The 26758-nt window shown below is 33.4% G+C and overlaps 1 protein-coding gene across 3 annotated transcripts in view; it reads left to right on the top strand.

Annotated features, from left to right (window-relative positions):
- Nucleotides 1-26758, top strand: part of LOC128989814 (teneurin-a-like) — an 880316-nt gene that overhangs the window by 22090 nt on the left and 831468 nt on the right. For all 3 annotated transcript variants that reach the window (XM_054411875.1, XM_054411876.1, XM_054411874.1), the window contains exon 2: nt 10140-10188. The gene's annotated coding sequence lies outside the window, so the exon portion shown is untranslated. The remainder of the gene's footprint in view (nt 1-10139; nt 10189-26758) is intronic.

Here is a 26758-nt window from a genome sequence, read left to right as displayed (position 1 = left end):
TACTCTACTCTTGATGCAATATAGAAATCTATGGTACCTAAAATCAAAAGGAAAACTGATATTTTTTGGGGAAGTCTCACAGCAAGACCATTTCAAGTATGCGGTTGATAAGTGCAGCTTATGGTTTTCTCGAAAGTTCAAATCCATCCTAGCTTTATAATATATAGACTAGTGGCTTGTAGGGACATAAGTCCCTAAAATGCGCAATAATATAAAACAAATTATCCTAATATTTAAACAAACAAAGAAATATATTATCTATGTGTCAGAATAGATATCCCTATTGTACGATACGTCGTCATCGTACTGTACGTTTTGGGGTCAGGGATGGGGCGTTGTAATAAATACACTTGTTACATTTTAAAAGGGCTCAGAGGGCCGCAAAGGGTATACGGTGTTGACGGGACTAATACATGGTGTGGACTGACGTGAGGAGAGGGGATTTAGGCTTGTTCGGAAAGGTGGTGTGATGGTGGCGTGATATGACGTCACGGGAAATAGCCATGAGCTGTTTTATTAGAAATATCGCCTGATTTTGCATATTGCCAACCTAAACAGAAATTGTGGTTACATGATGGTATGAGTGTCAAACTATTGTAACATTATGGTACAAATTATCAGAATATGGTACAATCCTCCCCTCTTAAGTTTTGTGATGCTATCGGTTACTATAATCTTGAAAACTTACAATCACAAATAACAATATCAGAATATCTTATTAATTTATTATTATTTTTGTTTGCCAATCATTTAAATGAGAATGAGAATCAATCAATCGTCAGTTCTAAATATATATATGTATTTAAATGGTCAAAATATTGAGATAATATCACACATTAAAAACACAAGTAAATGAAATACACACTTAAAATCATAAACATTAATAGCATTAAACATTGAACCTTGATGATATTAAATATTGATAACACAAGTAAGGGTACACACAATTCAATTATAAACATTTGAAAATCATTGATAAGGATATATAATAAATAAATCTATATACAAGTCATGTCCGGGTATTCAATTAAAGGTCTAATCTTATTACAGGTTTGCGCTCCCGTACAGGAAAGCGTCTAGTAGGCGTCTGTCTGTTCTGTTTACATTTGGCGATTTGTTTACATTTGGAGGCGAAGCCAATGACCCCGCTCTTTCAATGTTTTGGTTTGCGTCAGGTGACCTAGTCAATATCGGAGTTTTCTGCCCGACTGTGCCCGGAAGAGCTCGCATACCTTCGCTACTGTTCCCTGTCAGTGTGCGCTCTGGCGAATTTTGCAATGTTGCCGGTTGTCTGTCTGGAAGCGACGTTGTCAGATCGTTTTTGGGAAATTCTACTACTAAATCTGACTGCTGCCCTAGCTTGGACTGTAAAGCTATCAACTGGTCTATGTGACGCTTCCACTGAACGCCTGATTCTAGTTCAACTAAATAAGTTACAGGACCCAGTTTTTTAATAACTGTAGCCTCTATCCATCTCTCCCTTCCCCTGTAATCTTTAGCTAATACAGGTTGATTAACAAATAATCTACGAGTTGTGACACCACCATAAGCTGAAACTTGTCTTTTTTGATTACTACTAATGACATCCTTCACATTAGGTCTAATTAAGTCTAACCTTGATTTCAGAGATCTGCCTAACATTAACTCTGCTGGTGTTTGATTGGTTGTGGAATGTACTGTATTTCTGTATGTAAACAAAAAATTTGATAATGCTAAGTTCAAATCAGAAGTGTCTTGTAGTGCTATTCTAAGTTTGTGTTTTACTGTTCTTACAGCATTCTCGGCTAAGCCATTAGTCTTTGGGTTGTATGGTGGAGAAAATGTGTGTTTGATTCCATTTTTTTGCAAAAATGTTTGGAATTCTGTACTTGTGAAAGGTGGTCCATTGTCACTGACAATGTGATCTACTAAGCCAAATCTAGCAAACAATTCTCTAAGATGAGATATTGTGTGTTTTGCTTGCGTTGATGGAACGGGTAACACTTCCGGCCACTTTGAATAAGCATCTTTAATTACTAAAAATAACTTTGATTGAAAAGGTCCGAAAAAATCAATATGAATCCGGGACCACGCCTTATCTGGTACATTCCAAGTGTGCAAAATCGACTTGGGCGGAGTTACACGTTCCTTCAAGCATGATGTACAATTACCAGCAATTTGTTCAATATCTAAATCGATATTTGGCCATCAAACATAGGATCTTGCCAACGCCTTCATTCTTACTATCCCTACATGGCCATTGTGTAATTCTTGTAAAATATGTGTTCTAAACTTGCTTGGGATGACGATCCTGTAACCCCACATTAGGAGTCCTTGTTCAAAAGTTAATTGTGACTGTCGCACAAAAAATGGATTTAACATAGGATCCCTCTCATTTACGTCATTTGGCCATCCAAATCTAACATAACCTATTACTCTACTTAGTATAGGATCTAGTGCTGATTCTCGTTTTACTTCTACATAACTTAGAGGAAGTTCACTCTCAATTAAACACTGTAAATAGGTACCTACAATATTTACATTTAAGTCATTGTCATTGATTTCATCGTTCACAGGATTACTTACTGGTAAACGTGATAGACCATCAGCATTTCCGTTACATTCGGATTTAACATAAGAAATGTCGTACTGATAACCTGATAAAAACAATGCGTAGCGTTGGAGCCTACTAGCTGCAAATGCAGGTAAACCTTGTTTAGGTCCAAAAATAGCTACAAGCGGTTTGTGGTCTGTTTTTAACAAAAAATGGTTACCATACAAGTACTGGTTGAATTTTTTTACTCCATACACTATACTAAGAGCTTCTTTGTCAATCTGTGAATACTGCTTTTCAGTATCATTTAACACTCTACTTGTAAATGCAATAGGTCTTTCAGTACCATCTGTTTGAATTTGACTTAGAACTGCACCTATACCATAGGCACTAGCGTCACATGCTAACGTTAACTTTAACTTAGGGTCAAAATGAGCTAGTACTTGGGCTGATACTAGTTTTTGCTTAACTTCTTCAAAAGCTTTCTTACACGCTAAATTCCATACAAATTCAGTGTCTTTCCTCAATAACATATACATAGGGGTAAGTATAGTTGAGATTCTAGGTATGAAACGAGCGTAGTAGTTAACTAAGCCTAAAAATGCTTTTAATTGGGTGACATCTTTTGGTTCTGGGGCGTTTACAATGGCTTTGACCTTGTCTTGTGAAGTTTCCAACCCTCGTTTGCTTATGACAAACCCTAGATACTCTAAACTTTCACAGAAAAATTTACATTTACTTTTACTGACTGTGAAACCATTGTCTTGTAGTCGTTTACAAACTAACTTTAATTTACTAATATGTTCAGAGTCATTTTGTCCTGTTACAAGAATGTCATCTAGAAATACCGCTACACCTGGTATTCCTTGTAAGGTTTGCTCCATTGTGCGCTGAAAAATACCAGGAGCAGATGATATGCCATAACATAATCTATTGTACTCAAACAAGCCCTTATGGGTACTAATTGTACATAACTTTTTACTTTCATCATCTAGTCTTAGTTGTTGATACGCTTGTGACAAATCTATTTTAGAAAACCTGTCTCCATTTTGCAAACTGGAGAACAATTCTTCAATCTTAGGTAAAGGGTGTCTGTCTATCTCTAAGAAAGGATTTAGCGTTACTTTATAGTCTCCACACAATCTTAACTGACCATTTGTTTTCAAAACTGGTACTACAGGGGTAGCCCATTGGCTTGAATTTACTGGTGAAATAATACTCTCAGCTTCTAAACGTGCTAGTTCTGCTTCTACTTTATTTTTAAGTGTGAAAGGTAAGGTCCTTGGCTTATGATATTTAGGGGTTGCATTAGGTTTTAGTTTAAGTTTGACTGGTTCTCCCTTAAAACAACCTAGCTTGTCTGTAAAAACATCAGGGAATTCCTCATACAACTGTTTAACTAGCTGCTTGCCCTGCTGATGTACTGTGACATTTGTTTGTTTGTTTACATTGGTAACTGCGGTGTCGGCCACCTCAGTCGGCGCGCTAGTGTCGACCATTCTGCTAGCAGAACAGCTGACAGGTGTACCAACTGAGCTGTCATCCACAGCTGATTGAACATTGTTTACTTTACTACTATTTTTGATACTAACAACTAGCTGCAGTGCTTTCATCCAATCCCTACCTAACAATGGGTTTGCACCGTTAGGGACAACATACAGCTCTAATTGTTTACAAATACCATCATGTTTTACATTTACACATAGTTTACCGATAGGTACGATCTTTTCGTGTGTGTACGAACTAAGAACTAAGCTTGTTGGTAGTAACTTTACGTGACTTAACTTTACTTTGTAATCTTTTTCAGATATAACTGACACACAAGCTCCGGTATCAATTTCAAATAGGATCTTTTTGCTCTCTACCTCTAATTGCACTCTAATTGGTTCTACTTTTTTCCTAACTTCTACTCCCTGTACCTGAAATAAGTTAGATATGTCATATACCGTGTCTTCGTCTACACTTTGTTCAGGGACATTTTCTGTTACATAATGTTGCCTAGCATTAGCATTACTGTACTTTGAATTAAAATACGACTTATTTCCTCCCCTAGACTGTCCATTAGTCTTAGATACATCATTATACTGTTTACTAAAATGGGGCTTATTTACACTTCTACTCTTAGATCTACAAGCTTTTTCAAGATGTCCTTTCTTCTTACAGAAATTGCAATTGTACTCACGATACCGACATTGCAGAGTATTGTGATTGTTCTTTCCACAGCAGTTGCACTCCCGGGGCTGTGACGTTGCCGAACCTCTGTTGGCTGCGAATTTTCCCCCGCTTCCGCTTGGTGCTGTCCTTGTCGTCTGGCTGAGGCGCTGAAGTCGTCCTCCTGGATTAAGCGTCATCTGGGCTGCTCCTTTCTCGGCGAACTCCATTGACGTTGCCAGCTGTACTGCCTTGTCGTAGGTAAGGTTAGTCTCCCCCAGCAGTCGTCTCTGGATGTGGTGGTTCTTGAGGCCTGATACCAGTCTGTCGCGTAGATGGTCTGGAAGCTTGTCCCCAAACTCACAATGTTGCGATAGCTGCTTAAGTTGTACGATATAATCACTCACTGTTTCGTGTTCTAACTGATGTCTGCGGCTGAATTTAAAACGTTCTGTAATAAACGACGGTTTCGGGTGTAAATGTTTACCGACCGTGTCTACAATTTCCTCGTACGTCTTGGACGAAGGTTTATCCGGTGTGATTAAGTCCTTTAACAATTTATACGTCCTGACTCCCATTACCGTTAGTAGTGTGCTCGCTTTCTTTGTGGCATTAATCCCGTTGCAGTCTACAAAAAGTTCAAATCGCTCTGTATACGATTGCCAAGTTTCTTCGGCGCTGTCAAAAGGACCGATATTACCAATTGTTGCCATGTTTGTTGAAAAATACGTTTCCGCTAACTTTCCGAATTGTTCGAAATAACTTTCAGTCAACGGCATAAGTGCCTTTTTTACACTTATTTAACTGTCCGTAGTCTAATATTACGTCCATAAAACAAAGAATAACGTTATGTTAGGTGTACCTTTCTACACTCACGAAAACGTTTCCGCCAAGAATATGAGTCTGAGTCAATATTCGCGGTTGTTTGACGTTCGTCGACCGTTTCTTCACGTTCACTTGTCACTTTGTTCACTTGCACTGTAACTTTGTTCACTTGCACTGTCACTTTGTTCGCGAATTTAAGTTTTAAAACGCGATAATATTCCGTGTTCCTCGTCGCCAGTTGTACGGTACGTCGTCATCGTACTGTACGTTTTGGGGTCAGGGATGGGGCGTTGTAATAAATACACTTGTTACATTTTAAAAGGGCTCAGAGGGCCGCAAAGGGTATACGGTGTTGACGGGACTAATACATGGTGTGGACTGACGTGAGGAGAGGGGATTTAGGCTTGTTCGGAAAGGTGGTGTGATGGTGGCGTGATATGACGTCACGGGAAATAGCCATGAGCTGTTTTATTAGAAATATCGCCTGATTTTGCATATTGCCAACCTAAACAGAAATTGTGGTTACATGATGGTATGAGTGTCAAACTATTGTAACATTATGGTACAAATTATCAGAATATGGTACACCTATATATATGCCATATCTTTTGTGTAAAAAAACAGTTTGTTGTTTGTCTTTGTTGATGTTATTTTCAATAAATCATTCGAATCACTACATAGATTTAACTCTGCTAAAGCAAGGCCACACTATAAAGTCAGCAAACATATAATTGGTTGTGAATAAATACTGGTTTATTAAGGTAGCTCGTTAATTATTTATTCAATGTGGTTATTTCTTGTTAAACACAAGTTTGAAAAGTTTCACAGTAAAATAATATATTTCCATTTTCTATATAACGTAACTAAAAAGTCTTAATTATTATAGGTAACGTTATCCCTGGTTTTATATAGTACATTGCTGAACTTACTGGCAAATAAGTATAATCCAAATGTTAACATTGCGTACTGGCTTGATGATAAATCACGATCAGCTGTATGAAGTAAACAAAAATTAGGAGAAAATGGCTTCTAATGCTATTCTTATGGAGAACATTTTACGTTATATCTCGTTTTCTGGTAACTTTATGGAAATTCTGCTATTTTTCCCTGGGGTCAAGACCTTTAATTTAAGACCCCTCCCACTTTTCTGCGACTTACCAGACGTCCAAAACTTTCTGGTAAAGATTTTGCCTTACAGAATTATATATAAAGATAGTTAACATAGACAAGAACCCCTAACCAATTAAACATGTAGCTATAAAGAACCCTAAAGCCTCACATTGTTGTTGTCCGTCCACATGCTATGTGCCGAGACTGAACCTTCGGAGTTGGACTGTTTTGGTGTACCTAAGCAAAATATGTTTCTTAAATAAGCTTAGAAACTCTTGACTATAAGAATAATTTCATTAGCACTTGACTAGAACTGCAAAGTACAAAACGGAAAAACATAGTTTGCAATTTAAAAAAACAAAAAGATATGAATGCAATATGACAGGATCTTCTAAGAAATAAACTCTTTATATTTTCAAAATAATTAGTTGCATTGTCTAATAGTTAAACTTATAAAAAATTAAAAACGTGAGTTAAAAACCCAGGGCTGGTAATATCAAATTGATATAAGCTTTATTGTAATCGTATTTTCGCAATAGGAATCTCAAAGAAGAAAAGTCATACACGTTCAGTGTTCAGTGTTGCCAACATAGAAACAGCAATCTTTGGCAGGCCACTATCTGCCATTTCTAACTGTTGCACTGCGCTGTTGCTTCTTTATTGTTACGTGATTTATTGCCATCTCGTATTAGAATGGAGTTTTTTATTTGTCGAAATAAAGTAGATCGTTATTGTTAAAACTTCCACTGCTTTTTGAATTGAATTTTAGCGAATTTCCCATATAGGGAATAAGCTATTACCGTAGTACTCATGGTAAGACCTGGACGCGGGACCATAAAAATGATTAATAATATTGTAAAAATAAATATTCCTATCTGTTCTTCTTGAAAACATGACTTTTATTTTTTTCCCTCTTAATTTTTTATTAATTTACTCAAACACTCCACAATAATAGGTTTTTCCCATTTTTGACCCAAAGAACATACAATTTAGCAATTTCTTTCCAAACCATTTTGTAGAGCTTAAAAAAACAAATAATTTAGTATATTGAAGCGTTATTATGCGCCTAATGGTTATGGAGAAAATTCCAAAAAATTGTAAATTTAAAATTCCCATGTTATTCTTATGGAGAATAAGTGAACTGTTGTAGTTTGCTTGTTTATGAACATATTTTGATCAAATTTGGAAAATGTTTTTATTTCTTACTAACTATTAACACAAAAAAAACACAGTTTTACCCTCCCTGATGCAGCAAACCTAAGTACTTGTTAAACTAATTCTATTTAAATAGGGAATAAATGTTATATTTTTAAGTAGACATTTCTGTGTAAATCCAATCAGTCAAATGGAAATTCGCTTAGTCTACAGGTTTGCTGCGGCGGGGGGTATTATAATGATATATTATAGTTTGTACGGTTTTAACAATTGCTTAATAGTTTATACATTTGACTCTGTCTTTGTTGACTAAACTACAAATCCTGTGTAGAGCTAGCTGGGTAGCTGAGTGGATGTAGTGCTCAGTGCTCGGGTGGTAATCGGAAGCATTGAGTATATATATATACAACAATATATATATTATATATTTATTAATATATAATATATATATAATAATATATAATATATATAATATATATATAATATATAATATATTATTAATATTAATATTTAATATTTAATATATATATTATATATATACAATATATATATAATAATCAATATCAGAAGGTAGCCATTTTGATCCTAAAAAAATAATAGTTTTGATTAACTAGACTAGCCGATCACAGTCGGCAGCAAAGCTGTAATCTCATTAAACTGTAACGTTCATCCTTTCCTCAACATGGCATTATAATAAGCGCACTGGTGTGTTAGCACAAATCATTGTATATGACTATCAAAAATTTTACTATATAGCTTTTAGTGGACTCAGTTTTCAAATACGGAGAACACTCTCGCAGTCTTTAGTCACATTTCCTATTATGTCTTCAGGGTAGGTGGACCTTCAACTCCGAACTACCATTGAGGAAGAGGGAGGGGGTTGACATATAATAGGAAAATGGTGGAAATTGTCTATGGCGAACAATTATAGGTGATTTGCGGGATCTGAACCAAGGCTCTAAGGATTGGTTTCCGGTGACGTTACTATATAGACTAGTCTCACTTCTCGGCCATTCACAACCTTATCAGTCATATTTCTTTAGTGTTGATTATATCTTGAAAATAATGTATATTTAAATTTATTGGTAGATTTCAAAATTAAACTATGGCTATTAGTTGTAATGAATAAAGGTCATAATTCTAATTTCAACCAGTAAAACAATCAGTCAAATTCATTGTAGCTCCTTAAACTTATAAATAATAAATTTTGTTATACCCTTGGAAAGATTTGGTTAAATAATCAACCAGAGAATAAAGATTGCAAATTACACAGAGATACATTTAAAATAAAATTCCGTTTTATTTTTCCAGCTAGTATTGCGTTAGCGCTTTAGTCTACCTTCGGCCGACAAAGTTTTGAAAATCGCAGTTGAGTTGCTCATTTTGCACCGTGGAATAGTTTGTAAGTTACCACTCGGAAAACATTCAAGCAGTTATGAAAGAGGATGCTGTAAGGTCGGGTTTTCCGGAAAACTAGGTAACGTTATATGCTACAATGGACCTTATGGCGCCAGCTAACAAGCGCTCTCTCATTCCAGGCTTGTTACAGAGCTCGCCTTGTTATACACAAACTGAGCAGCGCTTCTGTTGATTTGCTTGTTTACTCTTCTATAACAGAATTCCCGATTGGTAGAAATATGAGAACTTGCTTTGAACATTTTTGATGCTTATACAATAAGGCAATACAATGCAATCGTTACTTTCGGATGTTTATTCATTGTTATTGGGACTCTCAGTCGTGACTTCATCACAAGTTTAATGTACATACAGATATCACTTAGGTCGTCTTGAAGGTGGGTTTCAATATGTTAGTTTATGAAATAGGCTAAATAAAGCGTACTTAATTGTATGTGATTTATATACGCTAAGCGTTGTTAAATTTGCAAATCATTGTTCCAAGTTAACCAATTTTTGCAGCTCATCTTATAACAGACTTTTATAGCTACCAACAATATATAATTCAAAATGTCTATTGCCGAAGTCTGTAATAATCTCACCTGGTGATAATCTCAATGGTAAATCGTTTACAAGACTAATAATTGTTTGTGTTATCCGATAGCCAAGTGACTGTTTCGGGATCTGACTTCTAAATATCTAGATATGACACCTACCTACATCCATGTGAAACCAAACTAATGTAAAAATAATTTCTTCACATTAACAAAATATATTTTAATATATCTAACTAAATTTATGTTGTCAGGTTGTCAAACATGTTCTTTTGATTATTGTTTCCATCGTCATACTCAAAAGTAAATAGTTTAAAACATTTACCGTAGTTTAAAAAAGGGTCATAGAATACTGCTATTGCCAAAATCTAACCTTAAAACTGGTGGAATATAATTTATTGTTTACCTTTTTACAGGTGGTGGTTGAAAGAGACCTGACAATTTTATCTTCAATTAGGAATCAAGGTTAGTCTATATGATTATCTCAGTTGTATACAATTAAAAGGTTCATTAGTTTTACTGTTGTAGCGAAAAGTGATCCTAGGTTAAACAAAATGGATTTACAAACTCACGCCATGGGATCGAAGTAACTCAACATGTATACCTCGTTTATTTCTGTAAATACCTTTTCAAGCATATGACTCTGTATGCATCTAAAATATATTTTCCTACAGTCATCCGACAAAGATGGCTTCCTTGCACTGTTTATAGTACAGAAAACTGCTAATTGCAGCATTTTTTACTTTGTCGCACGGTTTGTACTTTGGTGCACATCAGGATTCCAACCAAACAACACAAAACAGTGTGGTTTTATTATGCATGTAATCCGTGTACGTTTGGAAATAGGTTGGCAAAACTTAAAGATAATAATACTATAATCAGCTGATTGACTATTATAACTAAGATTTAACCTCATTTCGTGTTTATAGTTTATATGTTCGTCCAACTCTTGGTTTGAACATAACCTGAAGTGTAGTATTTGAAAGATGAATTATAAGTGGGCCTAAATTGTCTAAAAATAATGAACTCGGTGAAAATGATTGTGAATATAATGGTAGGCAAGAAAATAGCAGAAACTTAAAAATGTGTTATTATACCTGTTACCTGAAAAATCAAGAAAGAAGTATGAACGAGCATAAGAACTGTTTTCTTCTTGGCGCGTAAGTAAGAAAGTTACAAAACTGTCAGAAAATGTTTTTACCTACGACCGTTTTTTAAAGTAGCCGTTTCAGTACGTTCTTAGAATTAAAAAGTATCTCATAACGGCATTGTTTACTTTCATAACAGCATAGTTTTACTCATAACAACACGGGTAACGGACCAATGAGGTTCAAGGATTGTGAGAGGAGAAGCAAAATTGTAATGATTCGAAATTCAACTAATCAGCTGTTCAAACCAATTTAATTGTTGATTGGTGCAATTAGTATTGATACAATGTTTCGTTGAATCACTGTCAGTGGCAATGAGAGGTTACAAACAAAAACATAACCTCTCTTAGAAGTTATGAGTAGTGATTTTTAGTAATTAAAACGCCGTTGTAGGTAAAGTAGTGTACGCAACTCGCGTAGATAGTGTTAATGACACGAGTAGAAAATTTAAGGCACGAGCCTTACTACTATATTGGCATATTTCGAAGAACGATCTACTTGTTTATTATGTGTTTATACTGATTATTACTGTTTATACATATATTCTTGAAAATAAGTAACACTTAAAGATAATACGACTACAATCGGCTGGTGCAGTATTTCCCATTCCGTTCATGGCTTGGGTTTAACCTAACCTAAAAACGTGTTGTATAGTGTTTGAAAGACTAATTATTTATATGCTTTATAGTGACTGTAGGAAAATATAATGTTTAACACGAGTGTAAAAGGCCTTTATGCTCACTAGTTTCACAAATAACTATTGGAATCACCTATAGAAAAACTGACAGAATTATTACAACTAACGTTATTTAAGGTACAACTAATGTTAAAATAAAATTATTTAAATGATTTAAGATTCAATTAAACATAATCATATTACTTTTATCTGCATGGCACCTGAACCGTCTGAAAAGGCCCAGATTCGAATAAAGCCTATTTATCAATTATTGGTATGAGCATGGAGAAAACTGGACCACTTTAATCTATAAGTAAACCATAAAAATACATTATTGGTCCCTAGGGCGTGGAATGCTCTTTGTAGTGGAGAAATATCTCCACTTAAAGCAAATACTTATCATATAAGATATGATGTTAATTTAATTAATGCTCTATAGATTGAATTAAGAGCTTAGTTATATCCTATTTGTATCCATGCTGTATAAGAATTTAAGGCTAGGGGTCATATCAATTTGATGGTACTTAAAATATTGTATACTGTTATGCTCTAGATCAAAAGTATAAATAGGTCAAAATGAAAACTTGCACAAAATGCGTATAAAGGAAGAGTAAGGATAAACTGAAGCGTTAAATGATGTTATTTTAGTGGTCTGGTTTGTTTGATCCAAACTTGTGCAATATGAAACTTTGAGTTTAATCAATCGTAATCAAAAACACGAATCGACCTTGATAATACACTCAGTAACACTTAAATAATACTCTTGGAAGTATCAAGTTTGAACACTGATCATCGTGAACACAAGTTTAATTTAACAATACTCTCAGAAATGTACAGTTTGATTATTCACTAATATAAAACTCTCCCCGAAATCCAGAATATCATACCTCATAGTCATTAAATTAAAACTGATTTTCATCAATCAAAAAACAATCATAAAAACACATTTAACTATACTGTATTATTAAATAACTTCTTGATGAGCATTGTACGTGTTATTAAATTTACGGAAAGTAAATAAAAGAAACGTCTTATAACACTTAAAACATATATTTACGCTTATACTATTACTCAGAAGACGGTAAATATACAAAACAGATGGTAAGTGGTGATCGATTATTATGTTTCCATATTATTAGGCTAACCTCAGAAATTTAGAATTTGATTAGGCCTACTTATAATAATTATAAAAAATAAAAAAATAAAAAATATTCATAGAAATGCCAAGCTTGCATACCCACATTAAAAAATTCCCAATTATAACTACTTAAAAACTTAACGGATAAAAAAATTATAAATTGTGATTATGATGGCTGTGCAAACAAGTCGTTGCACACATTTTTTTTATTAAATTATTTTGGAATTTCAACATTAATCATGTATTTCAAAGGAAATACTTGCATATTAAATGTAACACCTAGAAATCTGCTTATAATATCAACTATAAAAAGTGAAAATATTGGTTAAATATAATGACAATAAGCTGTTTGTCTGAGTATGGAAGTTGTTAACTCGTACGATCTACTTATAGTATACGTCTTATCAAAGATTACATATTTTGGTCTTATTAATGTTCATTCGCTAGGATTCTGGAGAAGATGGAGTTTGATGAAATGTTTTAGACTACATATTCAAAGGTTCATTTATCAAGTTAATTATACAGAGGTGCTGCCACTGACAGACGCTTTGCCTGAATCCATCTATCCTATATAAGCTTCTCAAACGAGCTGCATACCCCTCTTGTATGTAGGATTTATTGACAAGACTTGATTTATTTTTGAAGGAAATAAAAATATAAAATTTGTAAATGCGATCAATCTCACGTCGTATGGAGTAAATATATAGCTTGTGTTTTATGTTGTGTTGTAGGATATATAGTTTTTGTCGGTTGCATTAAAAATAGTAAAAATGATTTAGTTTTGCAATAAGAGTTTTTAGTGATTAGGTTGTTGTGCGTGTTTCATGATCCCAAGTTGAGTACCGTAGACGTTTTCCATCAAAAGTTCCGCCCTGTATGAAACATGTTAAAAGAAATTGTCAATGATCCGGATTGTAGAGGTCTCGTTGGCTGGTTGCTAGTTCGGAGTTTCTGTTTTCATGCTACGCCATATGGCATAAAATTCCGACAGGTGTGACAAGTTGTATTGTAATACTCGTGTCAGAATTTCTAAAAACTAAAGTTTGATCTCGAATAAACATAGCATATTGATGAATGCAAGGACCCAGTATTTGCCCTTCGGGTCTAATGACTTTACGCATATACATACAGAATTGAGGTGTACAGTGTAGTGTGTTAAATATGCAACAGCTTCCTTTTTACAAATGTTATGGAGTTGAAATTTTACAAAACACTGGCTGTTACCCACGGGCTTCACCCCGTTTGACTTCATGAGTATTAATAAAACTATTGATTGAGCTAAGCTGAAATAAACAAAACAGAAAATACAGTAAATACAAACAAATAATCACATTTGATTTTAAAAAGGTAATAAATTGAAAAAATAACATACAAATAAGTAAAGGTGAGGTATTTTTAACATTAGGTATATAGAAAGTTCACTTTAGAAAGGAATTACGTCCTTAAAGGGAAATATATGGATAGTTTTGCGCAAGGTTTCTCGTCATGACCAAAATTTTAAGTAGATGGTTTATAGGGGTGTGACTTGTAGTTTTCTCAAAAGTCCATGGGTACTTTGGGACTTATATATGGATTTTTAAACCTATAAAATGTTTAGGGTTTCGTTCCGGTGGAAGTAAAGTAAAATCAAACCTATAAACTTATTCTTGGGATACTGTATAATGTTGTAGGTGTTGTTAGATGAATTTAGATGTCCTATTGTACCATGCTGGTTTAAGTATGTAAGAGCATTTGACACATTGATTTATTACAACGTTTTGGCATTCTCTGAAATTTCAGAATTGAACTCATTAATTCAGCTCAGGGTGTCACGTCCGAGCTATATTTTAATGTCCACTGCCGTGGAAGCGACGGAAAGTCGAAGAATGCTTTTAATATAAAGAGGCGACCAAGTTATGGCCACCTGCAAGTCCGGATCTCGCCGAACTGAATTCTTAAGTAGAAGAATTGTAATCCTAGGTTGCTTATGCAAATACGTTCGAAAAGTGACATTTTATTCTTAATCGTGATTTCAATGTAGCGCAAAATAAAGGCGATAATATAATGTTTATCAACGTTTTAGTGCTAATTTATGAGGACTCGTGTTGAACGGGGAATGATATAGTCCAATATACAATAGTACAATGTAAATATAGTCAAAATGGGGTAGATAAAGGTTAAGCTAGTCAGGTTTATCTCATGTACGACTAAAAATCGTGATATTTCTGTTATTTAGTTTTCAATCCTTATGAAGTTTGTGTTGTTTTATAGGTAATGTTAAATGCTAATGAAAAGTGTTCTAGAATTTTAATTAGTAGGCTAATTTCTTTGTAAATTAACACAGAAAAAATAAAATGGCCGCCATTTTAAAAGTTTAAATTTAATCAAGGAAATATTTTTCTAACATTGATCTCTTCTACTTAACATACATACAACGTTTCATGAAGATCGGTTGAAAAAATCTAATGATACATGATGATACAGTGGACATCTTGTTGACAAAGTAATTTAGGAAAAAGTTGTATTCTAATTTTCTCTTGTACCCAAGGAATCACTACGTAAATTGTACCCACATTTTCTGAACGCTCTGTAGAGAATATTTTCCCCAAATTTATCCGACTCTAAGATCAACACACGTACTACCATGATAATATTGTTTACTAATTCTAGTTCAACGACAAACCTCGGGGATCTATTTAAGCTAATTTTGATACAGTTTAATTTTTTGATATTTTAGCTACGATTTTGGAAAAAAATAAACAAGTTTTCTATTTTATACAAAAATTTAAGTTAGTGAATCAATTTTTGGAATAATAGAACTGATAAGTATAAAACACTCTATATTTCACCTTAAGGTAACCCAGCAGTCCCTATCCCGCTCAAAAAAGGCAGTTTTTAGGTACACATAACTTTTACAAATATTAACTAACTTTTTTGAAATTTTTGTACTAAGTTTAATACATCATTACCAACAATAATAGGAAGTAAAAAAAGTTTTTGAGCAAAATAAAACTTTTTGTATGATTTTTAAAATTTTATAAATTATTTTGTAATTTGTTTACATATAATATTTGTTTAATTCAAAGGTTTTTGGTTGTCATGGAAACTGATTCCTATTATTGTTCCTTATCATATGAGGAACACACACACCAATTTTTATTGAAATTGGATTATAATTGAGGAAGAAAAGTGTACCTGACTAAACACCACTTGACTTTCGGAAAACGACAAAACCTGTCCACGGGTAGTAGTAGGACCCTTGGGCATGCTAAAGTGAGAGTGTATAAAAGTCGATGTAATACTTAAAATAATTTTTTCTTCCATAATATTTGGTATGTACGTGTTCAGGAAAGTGTGTTCTACAAAACTAAATAATAAAAAATGTTTACATAAATTTTATATTTGACGGCGTACCCTATGCGTCATGATTAGTAGTAGGACCTCGGGCATGCTAAATTAAGCTGCAAGAGTTAATAAAAGTATTTGAAAATTTCAAAAAATATTTTTCTTCCTTAATCTACGTGTTCAGAACAAAACTACAAAACAACAACAAGTCTACAAAACTAAATAATATAAAAAAATTTAAAAAATCATATTTGACTGCTGGGTTACCTTAGTGATTGTCTGAGGTTAGTATGTTATCAATATAGTGAACCGTTTCGGATATCACTGCATGTAAGGCACATCTTTACACACAGGAAGCTCAACTCCCGAGTTTGTTCTAAGTTATGGATCCCATCATATCAAGAGCTGGGCCTGACAGCCAGTTTGGCTGAGAATCCAAACCACCAACAATTGTGCACCTAATATAGCACACTGCCATGTATTGTATTTCACAGGCATTACATGGCGTATAATGGGGATAAGTTAAAGTTGTAGCCGGATTTATGATACAATATAGTTCGGTTGAGCCACCGACCAAGTATGTTAAGGTTAAGTCACAACGTTGCACTGATCGCAATTTTTAAGAATTTGTATTCATAAAAGTTGAGTTTTTAGAGTACAAGTTTCTCCGACAAGATATAAATTGGTACACATTTAAAGGACTAAAAAATATCAAAGTGTTGTCATTATTACATGCCTTGCAGGTCGGGTAGCTAATTTGTTTTTAGTCTTCGTTGCTAAATTGTAAGGCGTTTTAGATCTAAAAGTTCAATGGTTAGCTTTGCAACTCAGTGCTTATTTAAGTATCCAAGAAATTATGCATTGTCTCAAAAGACATTGCGTTGTCTTTTGGGTATTCGGCATAGAAGAAAGCCTTGTTGAATAACGATAAAGTGTATTATCCGATTTACAGGAAATAAGGTAGTAGTAATTTATAAATCAAAGAAATGGGTTTTATAGTCTCCCGAACCATTACACCAATCCTCCGACCAGTATTCATATTCATTGGTACACCCCAGTAATTTGTCTTATGTTGGAATATATTTTGTTCTTGCCAGTGAAATTGTGTACTAGAGAATACTAAAATATAAGAGAAATCAAAAATCCCTCTCAAATATTTCTCGATAAACTGAAGATTGAACTCACACCCTTTACACAAAAGTCCAAGTCTCTATAAAATATAAAATAAAACTCAATTTAATAGCATTCCATTCATACATGTCATGCAGTGTATCGCGTCGTTAGCCAATAAATTGCATCAATAAGATTGAATCGTACAGTATCAAAGGAACTTAATTACAAAAATATTTTCAAACAAAATGTCTGAAAAATACAGGTTGACAAACAAGTCAATATATCTGAGTTTGCATGTAACTTGAGACACGGGACAAACTAACAAGCCATATGGAGAAGAGCTTGTTAACGTTGTGAATAATAGTAACGATGGCAACTGACAAGTAGTTTAGTTGAAAAACGTGAAGCTAAAAATAAATTGTAACAATATTTCCGTAAATTGACAGAGAGAAGAAAACACACAAAGGACTGTTTTGCTAAAAAAAAATCTATCCATCCATGCTGTTGAATTCCAAAATAGACATTAAATTTGTAATCTGCAGATTTTCCTGTGGTACTGAAACCAAAATGTAAATCTTGCACTTGAATACTCTTCTTTTATTGAGAGAAATTAATACTTTTTAATACTTTCTTATTAAATGACGACCTTACAAGTAGGTTTTTTAAGCCAAGTATGAATGGAGATTAGTGTAGGATGAGTGGCACGATCTTGTAGTCTTGTTAGTGACTAAGGCTGACATTCCTTAGACACAGCTGTTAATTAATAGCCCATACAGCTAATGGCAACTAAGGGACCTAAAGTTTATAGGCGAATCCGAACCACATTTTTGCCTTGGTATATACGAATTGGTCTAATTATCAGGATAGTACTGTGGATAGTCGTAGTACTCACTCGTGCGGACGTTAATCCATAACAGGGAGTATCACATCCACAGTGCATGCCTATAAATATCCACAATTCGTGACCTCGTAGTTGGATTACAGGACGATGCCACCCGTCTCAGTCTAATAAATTTACATTGAAACTTTCGTACGAGAGGATTGCCGGACCACCAACAGTCCAAATCAGCTCATAGCGTTATAGTAGGATTAGATTCTGGTTATTTATAATTTAGTTCATCCGAGCTACCAACAGAGTGTGATTGTGTAAAGTAAACCATTGATTTACCTTCACAAGTCCAACGTTCAATTAGTGCCAAATTAAAATGGCAACATTATTTAACACTATAGAATCTTTTTTTTATGTTGATAGATAACTTATAAATTATTATAAACTCGAATAAATTAGTATATTACGTTACTAGTCCTGAAAATAAGTGTTTACCGGACGAGTGTGGTCGTTCCCGTGCGAGACGAAGTCGAGTACGGGATTACCATACGAGTCCGGTACACACATTTTGGACGAGTTACGTACGATAGTTTACGCCATACTACTAAATCCGTACAAATCCTTATATATTTCCACCAACTAAAGGACTAAAAATCACTATAGTCATAACCTCTAAGAGAGGTTATGTTTTTGTTTATAACCACTCACTGCCACCTAAATACAGTATAATCAGCTGATTGGTGTCCGGTAAAACTCATTGCAGCACAGTAGTACGCAATGAAACCCCATTTGAATAAGCTGGCGGCAAACAGCTGTTTTCTGGACTAAATCCTTGCGTGGGAAGTTCGTCAAAATAATGTAGTGTGGCGTAAACATAATTGTAAGAGAAGCACAGTCTTTGTCTAATCCAACTAAATCCTTTCAGAATCAGTTAACACATGTTATGTATGGATAGAATATCATCAATATAAATATTAAAAGTCAATGATTTTCGTAAACATTTGTCACAATTTCCATATGACGCAAAGTCTTTAACAATACAACTCGCCGTCCTTTGAAGGGTGTCAATTAATGGAAAACTAACTTTAAAGATCTCTTTAAACTCCCACTTGAGCAAATATAAACATCAATTACGAAATGGTAATTTGAGAGGCTTTGCACTTCTGAGTGTGTGTTTTTCAAGGGCCTCCTTTAACGTCGAGTTAATTGCATACGGTATTCACATTATTTAAAGAGACTTCATACTACTTGTTTTCCTCTTTCAAATTTGCAACATTTTAAAAAGCGATAAATTGAAACTTACTAGTTTTAATTTCATTTTGATTGGTAGCTTATACTTGTGTATGCGCTTTTGCATTATTGAAATGTTGTCGAATGGAATCCGTAAATGTTATCTACTTAGTAGAAGCGGATGATGTCAAATATATTGGATCTTCATGCTGGACAAGTTTTCCCACCCGTTGTAGTTCATCATTTTAAATGAAGTTCTTCTGACGATGCACCATAATGGGCTGGGACATGACCAGCATGAAGATTCAACATGTTTACACCGTAAAGTTTACGTAGGTAAATAACATAATCAAATTTGCATATAAATGTGTCAACGCTATTTTAATATTGAATGTGTAATTGTCAGGTTTGTATCATTGTTGTACTTAACGTTGATCTACTGAATAATTAATGGGACATACCGTCAATGTGGACACGCTATACAGATCTTTTAAACTGTAGGTCCTTCTTTATCTAATTAGGAAAGATTAGAAAGCGAATGAGATAGGGAGTTTTATGACGAAGTAGTATTTTAATAGAGTATTATGTTGTTTAGTAAGACTTTTTGGAAGGTTCATACTTCAGTTTTCCCTGTTTAAGTAAATAGTTATTTGTTTAACTAGAATGCGAAGAGGCACTTTGCGCTCGTGTTATATATTATATCTTTCCTACAGTTACTATAAAGCATCGAAATAAAATTAGTCTTTCTTAAACACTTTACAACACGTTTTTAGATTAGGTTAAATCCTAGCGTTGAACGAAAAGGGGAACGCTGCACCAGATGATCGTAGTCGTTATATATGTAATTGTTTCCACATTTTTTTCAAGCGAACACGTATTAAGTGCCCAATAAAAGCACACATTTTTGTGTTATTTGGTGGGATATTGGAGTGAGACAAAAGTGGTTAATTGTAGCAGTTAGCTAATTAGTGTAGTATTTGCCTGCTAAACAGTGCAAGGAAGCCCACTTTGTCAGGTAACTGTAGGAAAAAAGTTCCCTTCTTAACGTTTTGCCATATTATGCATTGTTAGTTTATGAAAGGGATATATTCACTATTGGATTCAGTATAGCAACATTAAAATACCTTTTGATACTTGATCCGAATATTTTCATATAAAATAACTTAAGTGTATTGAGAAGTGTAAATTACATTGGAAATCTAAACGATCACTTTAGAAGCTGGTGGTTGTAGTGCAGACTAAACATTTACTGGTGACACTTCACATACAAGTGTACCTCATCAGCTCCAATGCTATGCATGTTGAGACCCTCTCGAATACCAATAGTGCTTCTCCAATGGCGTAACATAGTTTCACCATTAACTAGGACTATTGACTATGCATAAAAGTAAACATCCATGTTCATTCCAAACCTGTAGCCTGTTGTAGAATAAGGATGGATGTATCTGAAATTAGACCTTCTTAAGGGTTTACTATTTTTTTTACCATGACACAGAGACACAAACATAATTGTAAGCTATACAAACTTTCTATCCCATAAACACGCATGATTTAATCAGTGTTTGCAATCAATGGCATTTACGTTAAACTTGACTATGAAAAGTAAAAATACACCCGCCACAGCAAACCTGCTGACTAAGCGAATTTCCATTTGTCTGAATTGAGTTTCAATTAAATCTATTTAAATAACATTAGGTTTAACGAGTACCTAGTTTTACTGCCACAAGGAAAAAGTGTGATTTTTGTAAAATATTAATAGCTTAGTATAAAATAAATACATTTGCCAAGTTCGATCAAAATATATCCATAAACAAGCAAACTACAGTTTTTTTATTTTCTATAAGAATAACATGTGAATTTTACATTTACAATTTTTTTTAACTAACTCCGTAACCGTTGGGCATACAACAACGCTTTAATATACAAAGTTATTTTTTTTTAAGCTCTACAAAATTGTTTGAAGAGAAATTATGAAATTTTGTGTTTTAGGGTCAAAAATGGGAAAAATACATTTTTGGAAACTATATTTAAAATATGTAATATTTAAAATTGTTTACCTCTCGTTAGTGAAAAAATGTTTTTCAAAAATACGAATTTTTAAACACATTGCACAATGACGAAGAGAAATAATTTGTAACTCATATTCGAATTATGTAATGAATCAATATTATAAAAGTGTTAATTTACCTGGAGTTATAACATTTATAATCTCAACCTTCCCAGTATCAATTTGAAACGAAATGCAAAACTGTATCGAATTGGAAACTCAATACTTGGTTGCAACCCTGCAGATATGATTAGTTGCAGCGTGCTAATTGCTACAGTTTAACCACTGTTCAGTGCATGACGATGTTTTGTTTATCTGATGCCCCGGGCTACGTTTAAATACACGTAACATTCATTTAAAACAATGTTACATGTAAAAAGAGCTGTTTGTGTCAATTTCTTTTATTTTGATTGTACTTGAGTTGAATACATAATTTCAATTGTAGTAAAAGTCCATGATTGGGTTAAAAAAAAATTCATTTTCACTCATCTACGACTTTAAAATGAACCCATTACATGGGACAAAAAGCGCGAGCCTGAGGTTTGGGTTGAAAAAACCTCGATGATGAGTAGTGCTTTAGTTCGAAGATCACTACAAAAAGACCTCTATGATGAGAAGTGTTTTAGTTCGAAGACCACTACAAAAAGACCTCTATGATGAGTAGTGCTTTAGTTCGAAGATCACTACAAAAAGACCTCTGTGATGAGTAGTGCTTTAGTTTGAAGATCACTACAAAAAGACCTCTATGATGAGTAGTGCTTTAGTTCGAAGATCACTACAAAAAAACCTCTGTGATGAGTAGTGCTTTAGTTCGAAGATCACTACAAAAAGACCTCTATGATGAGTAGTGCTTTAGTTCGAAGATCACTACAAAAAAACCTCTGTGATGAGTAGTGCTTTAGTTTGAAGATCACTACAAAAAGACCTCTATGATGAGTAGTGCTTTAGTTCGAAGATCACTACAAAAAGACCTCTATGATGAGTAGTGCTTTAGTTCGAAGATCACTACAAAAAAGCTGTAGGTTATACTAACTAGAGAAAAAAAACCTCCCTAGGATAAAGGACTTTCCCTGTATCAGTAAAATCTACACGGCAAACATACGTTATTAGTTTTAGCGAATTTCCCTATAGGGAAGTAGCTATTACCGTAGGTCTCATGGTAAGACTTAGGCCCGGGACCGATTTACTTTTTCATTTTAATGTCCCCAGAGGCCAAAAACACCATTCGTTCAAATTTTTATATATGTATATATATATAGATATATATATATAGATTTATATATATATATATATATGTGTCCGTGAACACGATAACTTGAGTAATTTTTATCCGATTTTGATGAAATTTGGTTTGAAGGTGTAAGGCGGGATAAACTTGAATGAGTTCGCGATCCAGCATGATCGGACCATGGGAACAGGGTTTTATGGGGTAAAAATTGGTTTTTCTCACTTTTTACCCTCAAAACACAAAATTTCCCAATTTTTCTCTAAACCTTCTTAAAGAGCTTAAAAAAACAAACAATTCAGTATATCAAAGTGTTTTTGTACGGTTATTGGTTACGGAGAAAACTAAAAAAATGGTAAATTTAAAATTCCCATGTTATTCTTATGGAGAATATTGTAAAATGTTGTAGTTTGCTTGTTTATGGATATATTTTGATCAAACTTGGCAAATTTATTTATTTTATAGTAAGCTATCAATATTTTACTAAAAACACACTACTTTATTAGTTTCCTTGTAGCAGCAAACCTAGGTACTCGTTAAACCTAATGTTATTTAAATAGATCAATTGAAAATCAATTCGGCCAAATGGAAATTCGCTTAGACGGCAGGTTTGCTGCGGCGGGGGTATTTAGGATTAATCTAAGTCCACCAATCAAGTGAAAACAGATTAATCTTCTATACTTACAAGGACGAGGTGTCGGAGCACCAATTCCCTTGGTACCGAATCACCATTATAGCGAAGGACAAATGACTGTATTAGCCAAACTATAGTATTTCCCGACATTTTTATTTCAGTAAAAATGGAAAATAATGAATGGTAATGAAAAATAGAAGAGTTTAACATACTAATCGTACCGTGTTTCAGAACTATATTTTGTTGAGAGTCGTGTCATATTTTTCCTTAGCCTTAAATGTTGTAAATGTAACTGTAAATGTTGTTGTAAATGTAAATGTTGTAAATTGTACTATATTATATTCACACCATTTGTAAATATTCAAATATAATTACTGAAATTATGTTTATTTCTTCTCATACTTAAACAAGGCTTGAGTAATTCAAAAAATTACAAAAAATCAGACAAAGCTCTGCAACCAAATTGATAGACTGAAAATGTTATTTCAGGTTAGGTCAAATTGTCCATTGAATAATGTTCGTATTTTTAAGCATTGAATGGTACAGTTTCTTAACTGGGCTATGCTAATATCGATTGAAACTATCGAATTGAAAATATTGATTAATAATCATAATTTTAAATATATCTATTATAAAATTTAACTATTATAACCTAACCTAACGAACCACACTTGCTGATAGTGAAAAAACGCATAGATAGGGAGTTTTATGACGAAGTAGTATTTTAATGGCGTATTATGTTGTTTAGTATAAACTTTTAGAAGGTACATAACTTCAGTTTTTCCCTGTTCGAGTAAATAGTCATTTGTTTAACTAGATTGCGAAGAGGCACTTTGCGATCGTGTTATATATTATATCTTTCCTACAGTTACTATAAAGCATCGAAATAAAATTAGTCTTTCTCAAACACGGTTAAATCCTAGCGTTGAACAAAAAGGGGAACGCTGCACCAGATGAACGTAGTCTCAATATCTGTAAGTGTTGCCAACTTTTTTTCAAGCGAACATCTATTACGTGCCCAATAAAAGCACACATTTTTGTGTTATTTGGTGGAATACTGGAGTGAGACAAAAGTGGTTAATTGTAACAATTAGCTAATTAGTGTAGTATTTTCCTGCTAATCAGTGCAAGGAAGCCAACTTTGTCAGGTAACTGTAGGAAATAAAGTTCCCTTCTTAACGTTTTGTCATATTTAGATTGTTAGCTTACGAAAGGGATATATTAATTATTTATTGATTCTGGTATAGGAACACTAAAATAGCTTTTGATACTTGATCCCAATATTTTCAACAAATAACTTAAGTGTATTGAGAAGTGTAAATTACATTGGAAATCTAAACGATCACTTTAGAAGCTGGTGGTTGTAGTGCAGACTAAACATTTACTGGGTGACACTTCACATACAAGTGTACCTCATCAGCTCCAATGCTATGCATGTTGAGACCCTCTCGAATACCAATAGTGCTTCTCCAATGGCGTAACATAGTTTCACCATTAACTAGGACCATTGACTGTGCATAAAAGTAAACATCCAATGTTCATTCCAAACCTGTAGCCTGTTGTAGAATAAGGATGGATGTATCTGAAATTAGACCTTCTTAAGGCTGTACTATTTTTTTAACCATGACACAGAGACACAGAAACATAATTGTAAGCTATACAAATTTTTTATCCCATAAACACGCATGATTTAATCAGTGTTTGCAATCATTGGAATTTACGTTAAACTTGGCCATGAAAAGTAAAAATACCCCTGCCACAGCAAAGCTGCTGACTATACTAAGCGAATTTACATTTGTCTGAATTGATTTTCAATTAAATCTATTTAAATAACATTAGGTTTAACGAGTACCTTGGTTTGCTGCTACAAGAAAAAATAAAAATTGTGATTTTTGTGAAATATTAATAGCTCAGTATAAAATAAATAAATTTGCCAAGTTCGATCAAAATATATCCATAAACAAGCAAAACTACGACAGTGTATTTATTCTCTATAAGAATAACATGGGAATTTTACATTTAAAATTTTTTTACTATCTCCGTAACCGTTGGGCATACAACAACGCTTCGATATACAAAATTATTCCTTTTTTAAGCTCTACAAAATGGTTTGAAGAGAAATTATGAAATTTTGTGTTTTAGGGTCAAAAATGGGAAAGATACATTTTTGAAACTATATTTAAGAAATGTAGGCTAATATTCAAAATTGTTTACCTCTCGTTAGTTAAAAAATGTTTCTCGAAAATGTGAATTTTAAAACACCTTGCACAATGACGAAGAAAAATAATTTGTAACTTATATTCAAATTATGTAATGAATCAATATTATAAAAGTTTTAATTTACCTGGAGTTATAACATTTATAATCTCAACCTTCCCAGTATCAATTTGAAACGAAATGTAAAACGGCATCGAGTTGGAAACTCAATACTTGGTTCCAACCCTGCAGATATGATTAACAACGTGATATATTCATAGATTGATAACAGTAGTTGCAGTGTGCTAATTGCTACAGTTTAACCACTGTTCAGTGCATGACGATGTTTTGTTTATCTGATGCCCCGGGCTACGTTTAAATACACGTAACATTCATTTAAAACAATGTTACATGTAGAAAGAGCTGTTTGTGACAATTTCTTTTATTTTTATTGTACTTGAGTTGTATACATAATTTCAATTGTAGTAAAATTCCACCATTGGGTTTTCAGAAAATACATTTTTTCTTCATCTACGACTTTAAAAAATAAACCCAATATTTCATGGGACAAAAAGCGCGAGCCTGAAACGTCTATGAGGAGTAGTGCTTAAGTTCGAAGATCACTACAAAAAAGCTGTAGGTTATACTAACTAGAGAAAAAAAACCTCTCTAGGGTAAAGGACTTTCCCTGTATCGGTAAAATCTACACGACAAACATACGTTATTAGTTTTTAGGATTAATCGTAAGTCCAACACCAAGTGAAACAGGATTAATCTCCTATACAAGGACGAGGTGTCGGAGCACCAATTCCCTTGGTACTGAATCACCATTATAGCGAAGGACTACTGACTGTATTAGCCAAACTATGGTATTTTCCCACTTTTATTTCAGTAAAAACGAAAAATAATAAAATATAGAAGAGTTTAACATACTAATAGTACCGTGTTTCAGAACTATATTTTGTTGAGAGTCGTGTCATATTTTTTTTAGCGTTAATTGTTGTAAATGTTATTAGTCGTTATTATTATATTAAATTTACATCATTTTTAAATATTCAAATATAATTACTGAAATTATGTGTATTTATTCTCATACTTAAACAAGGCTTGAATAATTCGAACAAAAATAATCACATTTTTAAATTGATAAATAATGTATTAATCTAATGTGTACATTTTATCAGACAAAGGTCTCCAACCAAATTGATAGACTCAAAATGTATTTCAGGTTAGGTCAAATTTTCCATTGAATAATGTTCGTATTTTTAAGCCCTGAATGGTACAGTTTCTTAACTGGGCTATGCTAATATCGATCGAAACTATCGAATTGAAAATATTGATTAATAATCATAATTTTAAAATATATCTATTATAAAATTCAACTATCATAACCTAACATAACAAACCAAACTTGCTGAAAGTGAAAAACCACATAAATGTTTACTAATCTAATCGATAGTTTCAATCGATATTAG

Source organism: Macrosteles quadrilineatus, unplaced genomic scaffold (genome assembly GCF_028750875.1).
Source record: "Macrosteles quadrilineatus isolate MER2022 unplaced genomic scaffold, UCM_ALF_1.0 Scaffold_3__2_contigs__length_128488019, whole genome shotgun sequence".
In the NCBI taxonomy this organism is placed as follows: domain Eukaryota; kingdom Metazoa; phylum Arthropoda; class Insecta; order Hemiptera; family Cicadellidae; genus Macrosteles; species Macrosteles quadrilineatus.
Note: the sequence above shows the minus strand (reverse complement) of the source record. Positions and strands in the feature narration are given on the sequence as shown.